We start from the raw sequence: 11508 nt of genomic DNA, 5'->3' as shown, positions 1-11508 counted from the left end.
TGAGAGATCAGGGACTGGAATAGTGGGCTGCTAAATTTTAACAAAAAGTCAGGATGGATCATCACAATGGGAAATCTTGGGCAATCCTGGAGTAGCAGAAGTACCAAGAGAACTGGGGTTAAAAGAGGAGATTGGTGTTTCTAGAAGAGGAGAGAAGGGCAAAGAAAAAATCTATCAGAAGATACTGAATTCAAATTCCAGCTTATTTTTCAAAACATTTGTAGAGCAGGTTTCTGATTATATAATATTTATCTTAGTAAAGGATGACACATATTTTGAGCAAGAATACCCAGAGACCAAGTTTATAGTTTGAAATCTATTTATCACTAAAAATGAGGCTGTTGAAGCAGTTGATCCTTGAAAGATGGAATCAACATCAAAACTACTAAAAGTTGTCAGAACCAAAGACAAGATTTAATTATGTATTATAGTCAATTTCATGATATTCCTCTTTAAGGTGCAGAATTAAAATGCTGACCTACATCACAGATTTTAATTTAGATGTTAACCATATCATAGATGCAGTCATGACATTATATTTGACTTTGTTAGTAACTATTACCAAATTGTCCTATGAAGATGTCACAATTTCAAAATTTGAACACTAGAGGAGGAGCCTTATAGACTTAAGATAATTGTACAACTGAAGAAAAGCATTGCTGTCAATTAATACTTCACAAAATACAGACACATATTTCCTACAGATAAATATAAATGGAATTAATTTACCTGTAAAAATTTCTACATTAGAACACAAAGCAAAATTGGATTCTGTGCTGTATACAAGAAAGGTGCCTAAAACAAAAGATTTATAAATGTTAAAAATAAAATAATTGTTAAAAATAAAAATAAATGTTAAAAATAAAATAATTTACTAGAGGCTTATCTAGTATATGCAAACAAAAAGGGAACAAAGATTATAACTTTAATATTGAGCAAGGTAGAATTCATCCCAAAAACACTAGCTGAAATGAAATGTCTAAAGTTCAATTAAAAACAAACATGGCAGTTTTAGAATGTCCATTAATTGAAAGCATAACAAAAGTTTTCATAAGGTAGAGATATGAGAAAAAAGAAAGCACACGGATGATATGAGGCTTCAATTCACTTCTTTATGTCTAAAAGAGATCAGGGGACAAAATACAGGTAGTGATCTCTGTATCTGTTTGTGTGGTTCTGGTATGCACAAATTTCAGTTACCATGGCTTAGTTAACACCAGTTTCCTAACACAGTTAAGATTTCAGTTACCATGGTATATTAATCCTGATTAATTGCAGAAATTATAAACTTTTCTATCAGTTCTTCAGTCCATAAATCGCTGTGTAAATAACAGATGTATGTCATGATAAGTCATCAATCATGTTGTTTCTTTCAAAGTTTGTGGGTGATTGGTCACTGTGCATCTGTTATTTGGTTTGTGCACAGGCAGCAAAGAGTGTAGATTTGTTTCCTCTTTGTCTCAGTGATAAACCCACATGATATTTCACAAAATGGATAACTTAAAGAGTGAACTGACTAACAAAGATGAAAGTAAATCAAATAAATGAGATGTAATAGTGCTAGAAGTGAGATTTGAATCAAATGTAAACGGAGGTGTAGAGGAAACAGCTGACCATGGGCCTGCCGACACTTGCTGTTTGAGAGACTCTAGATGTAGCCAGGGGAACTTAGTGAAGGAGAACTTACTGACATAAATGAAGAAAGCGGTTTTGATGAAAAGGATGAAGATGTCACAGAGAAAGCAGAAACTTTCACATTAACAGAGCTCTCAGAGATATTTCATGACATGAAAGTACAAAGGATAAGATGTTGGAAGCTGATTTAAACTTACAAAGGAGAATGAGAAGTTTCCAAGGCATAGAAAAAATGCTTGCTCCATACTGTCAGTTATGTGGTAGAGTAAGGCAAGTACCATTGAAACTCTTCTTGATAAGTCTTTTTAACAAATACTTAAACACTTGAATGTTTCTTGTGTTTCATATTGCAATGTACTAAATTACTATTTGTTTTACATTTTTTCATTTCCCTATACTTTGATAGCCATCAGTAAGAGAGTTTTCAATGTTCTGATAAAATTTTTAAAATTTTAAATTTAAATTAATTTTAAATTTAAATTTAAAATTATGGAACAATCAATTTTTAAATAGGCTCTGTATGATTTTAGCTTCCATGGTCACTTTTATCATCTCACATTACTAGACAAACTGAGAACCACCTTTAAGAAGAAAATTCTGGAAAACTAAATGATATAACCAATAAAGTAAAACTAATGCACATATGTCACATTCAATACCCTAACTGCCCTAACAGTGGAGAGAGAACACTTATTTCTATGTGTCCATACTGTAAGTACGTTTGGCCTCCAAAAAAACACCACCTCAGTAAGTTCCAAAAAAACAGAAAAATTGCAGACAAATTCTTTAATCATTGAATAAAACTAGAAATTAGTTACATACATAATCAGAAAACATAGCATCCTCCTTCTTGAAATGTAATATGCCTGTCTTGAAAACTATAAAATACAGTGAAAGCATTGCTCAAAGGAAAACTTATAGCTGTGACTTATATTGTGGAAATAAAAGTCAAGCATTTAACTCAAAAATTTAGAGACTGGAAATGAAGAACGAAAGCAGAAAAAGGAGTTAATAAACATAAAAATAAACTTTAATGAGTTTGAAAATAAGAAATAGTAGAACAAATACATAAGCTGTTCATTGAAAGTTAAAATGGTAAATAAACTAACCATAAAACAACAGTGCACAAATACACAAAATAAGAAATAACAAGGAGTAATAACTACATGAAGTAAAAATTACAAGAGTTTTAAAATACTATTCAAATAACATTTGTTATGATTTAACATGGTTGGGGTCATGACAGCTAGAGTCTGATTTAATAACTGCAAAAATAGATTTCAGTAGAAAATAAGGAAAGTTAAAGAGCCTTAAAAGCACAATAATCTGGAATCCCTTATTGTAGGGACAAATCTTAAAATGCCTCCTGACAGGTGTATGCTTGAGGACAGATTTAAGGGATAAGGGCACTAAGCAATAATATGTGTTCATACTGACGATACGGAATCACTACGAACATTTTAATTGATTCCATCTTTATGAAGGTAAAAAACACAAAGCATATTTAGGAGGTTTTTTATTACCCTAAATTCTTTAAAATCTTAATAGCTATGATAGTTGCAGGACCACATTTCATGAATGGAATAGGAATTTTTGTAGAACTTCACATTTGGCAAGAATACTTGATAAGTAAGATATTACTGTATCACATCTTCTTTAAAATGTGCATCATCCAGGTAATAGTAGGATAATCAGTCTGAAAAGCTAACAATGTCTATTGGTGTCATTCCCTCGGTGGCCCTCACAAAATAAAATCCATGATCAAAAATTATTTTGCCATTTGTTTTTCTGGCAGCAAAAAAAAAAAAAAAAAGAAGATAGTTTTCTGGGATTAATTAAAGTGTGGGTGAAAATAACTGAGCAATGCCTCTTTGACTTTTGAACGAGTTATGGGATGCTAAAGGAAGCAAACAGGGGCAGTAAGCATTGAGTTCTTATTGCAGCACTATTTATTTAGCCATTAAGTCTGTTTATAGTACGCATCCCTCTCCAGATGAAAGAAATGACACTATTGGGTTTCTTGCCCTTTAGGGGTATAATTTTGTGAATGCTCACTAATTAAATAACAGAATTTTTACATTTTCAAATGTTTTTGGGGGAATGGTATATATAAAACCTCCAAATTAACAAAAGCTCTAATCTAGGCACCATAAAGAGAAAATGTGTGTGTGTGTGCATGTGTGTGTGTACAATGATTTGATTTATGGAGATGCTTTAATTGCATATACACTGAATGTACAGTAAAGCAGACAACAAAGGTCTGAAAGTTTTAATTCAACTCATGTCAGCAAACACTTGATTTCTTCAATCAAGCTCTGTTAACATCATCCCTGTTCTTGGGAAACTATATTCTGAATAATAGAGAACACAGATATGTGAATAAATCATTAAAATGTGGTATACAGTATGGAACAATGGAAACAGGCAAGATGCTGAGGAGAGAGAGAGTCACTCTGTTGAGGTGGTGGTGAGAAGAGAATAACGCAAGTGCTGCTCAGTAAATTTAGCGGTGGAGGGATGTCCAAAGCAGGTCTTGGAGAAAGAATAGGACTTTTCCAGGTGAACAAATGTGGAACTTATTTTAGACTGGGTACCCCAAATCACAGACATCTGAAAAACACAGCACATTTGAGAAACTGTACATTCCAATATGGCTGACCAATAACTAGGAAAGGAAGCAGCAATGGGGAAACTGGAGGTATAGTCAGAGGCTGCATTAAGAAGGGACTTGTATAACATGCTAAGAAGCAAAGGTGAGGAACTGGGAACTTTAAAAAATTATGATGATGATGATTATAAAGAAGTCTGCTCATCTTTTTTTCTCATTAGAAAGTATGACTAACATTCTGCATCTACTTTTTTAAAAGTCTTTGCTAATTTGATAGGCAAAAATGCTTTAATTTACATTCTTCTGACTAGAAATATTCATGAACTTTAAAAAGGAGAAAAAGGTTGTTAGTTGCATGCATTTTCTACTTTGAGAATTATCTCTTTACACGGTTTTCTCATTCCTGTATCAGCATTTTTATTATTTCTAGGGGTACTTTATATATTAATAATTTATCACTGAGGGCCTGAAGATGTTCCTCAGTTTATATTTGACCTTTGTTTTTTGTGAAGAGAAAACTTAAAGATTTATGTAGTTAAACCTATTGTTCTCCTTCTCTTTCTTCCATGGTTTGGAAAACCTCACCCACTCCAAAATTTAATATTCACACAAATTTCTTTTCTTGTTAATTGTAGGGTTTTAAGCAAAGAAGTAGCATGATCAAATTTGCACTTTAGAAAGATAACACAAGCAAAAATATCAGTGATAAAGTTTTTAAATGTCTCAGCTCTCATCCCCCACCCCAGCTTTTCTCCTTTGCCCAACCCCATACATCCCTAAAAACTAAGTGACTAATTCACCCACATCACCCACATTATCACACATTATCTCGTCACCTTGACTGGATTCAGATTGCAACTATCAATTATTCCCCCTTTATGGGAAACTTTTCTTAATCTTTGTAATCTTGCTCAGGAATCAATGTGACTTTAGTTCATTCTCTCCCACATACGTATACACGTATATACATTGGCAAATGATTGATGTATTACTTGTTTTGAATAGGTAACCAGATGCAGCTATGCATTTCAAAAGTGGGTGCCTACCACATACCACCAGCTATTTACTTCTAAGGCAGCAGTTTACAGTCTAACTATATACTTAGAGATGCATTCAGCCAAGCAGTTGGGAAACTGATTATTGCATGCTCACGGGGTGTAATGTACTAGGTCCGTGTGAGTTGCTTTTTGACCACAGTAAATTCTGTGGAAATGGAGAAGGTCTTCAGAATTGACAAAGATTGGTAGAACAAACAAAAGTTAAAAATACACATTAGCTAAATGTACAGTTAAAATTAACAAGCCTCCAAACTAAACATATAACAGGAGTATAGCATGCTGAAACTTTAAGTCACAGCATCCTTGTCTTCTAAGCATTGCTTCAGTTTATGCTTGAATCATCTTGCTTAAATTTTATAATTTAAACCTAAAGGGAAAGAATTAGAGGGGGCTCAGAAAAAAAAAATTATTAGAACTTGCCTCCATTTTTAAACCAAACAAACCCATTCCCAGTTTATCCATTTTTCTCAAAAACTTATCTTTCTTTTGTCAACTACCAAGTCCTTTTCTATGCTTTCTCCTAGTTTCTTTCCTTGAACAAGCTCCTGGAGACCACTTCTTTATCTCTCCTTCCTTCCTCTTTCCCAGTAGTCTCTTTTCCTCTGTTGTACAGTAATATCAATAGCAATGGTGAGCCTTCCTTGCCATTGAGAATTTGTCCATTATCACACCATTCTTCATAGACTGGCCTTCTACGAGTGCTTTCTACAAGATTTACAAATATTATTTTCTTCACCATGCAATTCTGTTGCTTATGTATTTAAAATAATCCTCCACAGCCTTTCAAATAAACTATTGTGGAGATAAAGAAAAAACTGTTAAGGTTTTAGAAAAGTCTTGAAGATTTCAAGTCATTTTGCTTATTCCTAGGGTACCACAATTACTTTATTTCATGTTATTTTATTCATGAAAAATACCTGAAAATAACTTGACTATAACACTCTTTGCTATTCCATATTGTTTTAGTTTGCTAGACTGCCAAAAGCAATACACCAGAAATGGGCTGGCTTTTAACAATGGGAATTCATTAGTTTACAAGCTTATAGTTCTTAGTCTGTGAAAATGTCCAAATACAGGCATCATCAAGACAATACTGATACCTTCTTCTTGAAGACTGGCTGCAGGTGATCCTGGACTCCTCTGCCACATGGCAAGGCACATGGCGGCATGTGCTGGTCTCTCCCTTCTCTTACAGATTTCATTGCTTCCAGCTTCTTGCTTCCATGGCTTTCTCTCTACTTGTCTAAATGTCATTCTCTTATAAAGGGCTCCAGTAAGAGGATTCAGACCAACCCAGGGCCATGCCTTAACTGAAGTAAGCTAAGCAAAATGTCCTACTTTTGATAGATTTACACCCACAGGAATGGATTAGCTCTAAGAACATGATTTTGGGAGTACATACAGTTTCAAGCCATCACACAGACATACCCATGTTCATGCACAGATTTACTCTGACAATGAATACATATCCAAATGATAAATTATCTATATGATATATTTCTTAAAGTCAAATTTGCAGTTATTTAAACTTGGAGATTGGGATGAAAAATAAAGTACTTGTCAATCTGTGTTCCTTGGTTCAGGGAATCAATATGTGTTAGTTTACAATATATATATATCAAAGTAAATTTGGAAGACTCAGTAGCTAAAGAGGCCTTGGCAAGTTTCCTTTTCTGATTCTGCCCTTATAAGATGTGTTGCTAATTAAAATAACTGCATTCTCAGGCTCCTGCAGAGAAACCCACCATGTCTCAGAGGCTGTTGTGTTTTCATGTTTCTAGCGCTGGTTAAATAAATAAAAACTACAAAACCAGCAACAGAACCCAACTATTTGAGTTAACTTAAAGGAGTGCCTACCCCATGTGAAAGTAATCAAGCAACATGTTAATTCAACCCCCCTTGCCCTAGGGAAGGAAAGGGTTAAGTAGCTGATTATGCCACCTTCACATATACATGTTTTATTTGGCAAGTGGAAAAAGAAGCATAGAAACTCATGTACTGACAAAGTCTAGTATTTCAAATTAAATCAAATACTACATTGAAATTATGTATACAGGGATAACAGATGTATCAGAGAAGATAACATTCAACTTGTCAGGAAGACCGGGCCAGAGAAATATTTTAATTGCTATAACCCAGTCCAACAACTTGGAGTGCCAATGCAGACACAGCTCTTATTTTTGTCTAATTATTATTTGAATACCACATATCATGATTGCAGGAAGTCCAAAATCTTCTTGAGGCTTTCTCCCTTCAACCCAAATTGTCTGAGCCTCAGAAATTTGCACTCCACAAATTTAATATTTAATGAGATATCTCACTTTTTCATTTTAAATCATCTCATTAGTCCCACAGTATGTGCCACTTTTCCTAGTAGATATTTGAAGATGCATGTTGAGGATGTATAAGACCATGCTTATGAACTGATACTGGTAAGACCTTAGTGGGCTTAGGTGACAATGGCATCCCTCATTGGGAGAGTTCAAGTCCTTTCATCTCAAGTTTCCAAGTTCAGCCATGTACTCAAGCCTAATTACTCTACCATAGTGACCGGGCCCAAGGAATCTTCTGTCATCTGCCACACACTATGTCAAGACCATCCCTTCATGTATTGATTCTTTCTTTCAACCAATGTTGAGTACTTGTTATGTATGTGATGTGTTTGCTGTATTATTTAAGAATACTTGATTCTGCTCTAGAAAATCAGAGAAACAAGAAAGATAGAGGAAATAACTACAGAAGAAACTTGTGAAAATTGTTTAACATGGATAAAGGATGGAGAGAATGTATGTACTCAGCATTGGCAACAAGAAAGTAAATAACAATTAGGCACTAACTTGCATCACCAAATAGTTTTCAACCATCCCATAATCAAATGGGACTAAGTTGGTCACCCATTCTTGGCACCACTTTGGCCCTTTTGCTCTCTATGTGATTTATACAGGTGAGTCACAGCTGTCTGTAGCTACATTTAGCCCTGGGTTTTTCTGATAAAGCAAGTTCCAGGCACCTTCCATCTGCTGATCTACCTGCTCTCCGTCAACCCTGGTCCTTATAACCACATCATGATACCACAGAGAAAAAGAGAGACAGAGACACACACAGACAAAATATATGCAGATTGTGAACATCTAGGATAATCTGCCTCTTTGCATAGTTGGAGGCTACCATTGGATCAAGGTAATTTCCTACCCAGACAATCTGTAAAATATTCCTTTAGGTTCTGGGGAGGCAGCAATTAAAACCAATAGCAATCTCAGGCGTAGTGGAGCTTGCATACTGGAGTAGCCTTGGTGGAATCAACCCTTGACAGTGACTATGAACAAAGCCCTCACCATGAGTAAAACATTCATTCCAGATTTTTTTAACCTAAGAAAATTTTATTTCAGGGTTTTTTTGTTTTGTTTTGTTTTGTTTTTGTCATTCATTTTTACTGTGTCTTGATAGGGACAATTCTGATTTATTACAAATGGTTCCCCTAATTTTTATTTTCAAGGGCTGTGGTTTCTTTCCTCCTACATATCCAGGGATTCACCAAAACTATTTTGGGATTGGGGATTAAGAGGCATTAACTCCCCCAAAGAGTCTACTATATCCTCCCTTCCAGTTTAGATAATGGATGATGCCTCACCTGACAATTGCATAATAAGGAGGGGAGCATGTGAATGACTGTTTTCTAAACAAAGACTTATTCCAAATTTCTTTATGAGCTCACCCCAGGAACAGAAGAGTCCAGAATAGGTTTTAACTTCTTCCTCAGATTGCTACACTATTATATCTCTATCTTAACAGATACTCTGGTCTATTAATAAATATTGTTTTCCCTATAAGAAAACTAGCAATTAAACAAATTTTAATTAACCCTTCTGCCTTTTGGCTAGGTCTTCCAGGGTAAACAAGAGATTACTGTCCCTCTTCTGTCTTCTAAAATAAAATCCTCTGGGCATCTTAATCAGTTAGCAGCTGGTTGATTTCTGCAGGACATAAGCCAGATGTGGGATCTCTGTAAAAGAGGTGGAGGCAATTAGAATAGATATATTCTAATATACATTCTTTCCTCAGATGTAGCCTTGAGACCAAACTCAACTCCCTTTAACTGCTCCTGTAAGGTCAAGCCAAGAAGCTGAAAGAAGCCCTGCACAGCCTTACATATACTCAATAAGAGTTATTACAATAGAATTATATTCATCCCTAACCACACCTACTCTAAGGAAATGTATAATCATCCTTTAGAAAACAGAAGGCATCTGGAAACTATCATGGTTTATGTTAACAAAAACGGAAAATAGGATCCATGAAAGACTGTCATTTTTAGGACCAAGGAGAATGTGTGACTGATTATGGCCTTAGACTATTGGAAAAAAGAATTTTGAAACAGACCTGTCTAAGGACCACTCTCCTGTCCTACCATCCAACTAGGGCTTTCTAACATTGTCTAAGATCTCAGTCATGGGATTTTAAATGGGCCTATCCACATTATATAAAACCAGTACTAGAGAAGTTGACTAGTTTAATATCTATCTTTTCTTTTCACCAACCTACTTTTAACTTTTCCATTCTCTTTTTTAATATCCTTAGGCCTCACCAGCTGGTTGGCTGGTTGGTACAAGTTATATCACATTAACAGTTAGACCCAAAGTACTCTTGGTCAAGAGCCCTCAATATCCCATTGTAGCAGACTACATCCGTCCTCCTCTTCTAGTCACCTCCTCCTTTTTAGTTCTCTCTGTGTGTGTGTGTGTTTGTGTGACATCCTTAGGGGGGAGAGGTGGGAGTCCCCTAGTTTTTACCTTCCTGTGCCTCTGCAGTCACCTGGCTCTGGATTCCTGATTTCTGCACCACTCAAGGGCACCACAGATGCGACTGAGAGAGACATCCTCCAGTGTGCACTAGTCTTGCTCATATATTTGCTATACATCACATGACTTTGATTGGGGGTGGGGGTTGCTGTTCTCTCAGATAATCATGGACATAGACCATCAATTTCCCACAGCACAGCTGGTAAGAGGATGTAAGTTTTACTGGGATTTTGTTGAAGGCTCTGGGAAAACAGAAAGGAATCACAAGCCACAGTAATTTTCTAATCACATTTTATAGGTCACAGCTCACAAACTGAGGTCCTTGCCATGGGATCCCTTGCAGTCTTCTTCTATACAGACTACATAATTCTTTCCTACCTTCTCTAGACCTGCTTCCATCTGGCAGTGTCTTGCTTATCCCCACAATCAGGAATTGCCTCAAGACCATCTAAAATCAAGCTTTGGGCTTTCAAGCCACAGAGTAAGGATTGTGTTTCCACTTTACCTTTTCCTTGAGTTTGCTTTCAATTCCTTATTTCTTGCTCCAGTAGCTGTCACTTTTCAGGATGAATGCCAATGGGAAAGTATAATCCATTAAAACGATGCTCACTGTTTTACCTAAGGAACACAGCCTTTCCCTTTAGCTGTAATAAAATAAAATATTCAAACATCAGTATGTTCTTGATGTCTGGGTATCCAGACTTAGAGAATACCACATGTAAAGAGTGATAGTTCAGTATGGGATGGACAGTTTTACCCAGCCAAGTCAGTCTTCCCCAGAGTAAGTAAGGTGAAGTTATTGAGCTCTTGTAGATTGTAGGCCCTTATCGTCTGTGAACCACTACTCAAATATAAGTACATCTCTGCAAAAACAAACAAGACTTTTAAGTCATTGTGCAGTCCAAAAGCGTATTTAGCAAAAGATCATTTCATGCCAGCAGAAATGAGACTCTACCTATGACATAGAAGACTTTTATACTAGCACAGTGCATTACAGCTCCTTAAAGCACAGCTTATCAAAAGCTCTATTTAAAAGAAGATAGTCTTTGCTCTACATTGGTATAATCAAATGGGGAATTTAAGTACATTCATTACATTATGGCATGTTCTGTGATTTAGTTTAAATCTTCACGTTTGTGAAACAGAAACTTTCTTGAAGTGTTGCAATGAGTTTGTCCAGATTATTCAAGTTTCATGTAGGTCTTAAAGCTCTTGGTCTAGACAATTCTACATCTAGCCATGATGAAATGACTGGTTTTAAACTAGCCCACTTTTTAACAATATTGGAGAATCTAATCTGCAATAAAATAAAAGGATAATACAGTGCAAGTACATGGAGTTTATCCCAGGAATGTATTGCTTTAGCATGTAAAAATTCAAGTAATTTACCACATCAACAGAATAAAAT

Source organism: Choloepus didactylus, chromosome 3, assembly GCF_015220235.1.
Source record: "Choloepus didactylus isolate mChoDid1 chromosome 3, mChoDid1.pri, whole genome shotgun sequence".
In the NCBI taxonomy this organism is placed as follows: domain Eukaryota; kingdom Metazoa; phylum Chordata; class Mammalia; order Pilosa; family Megalonychidae; genus Choloepus; species Choloepus didactylus.
The sequence above is the reverse complement of the archived record's forward strand: the minus strand, read 5'-3'. Positions refer to the sequence as shown.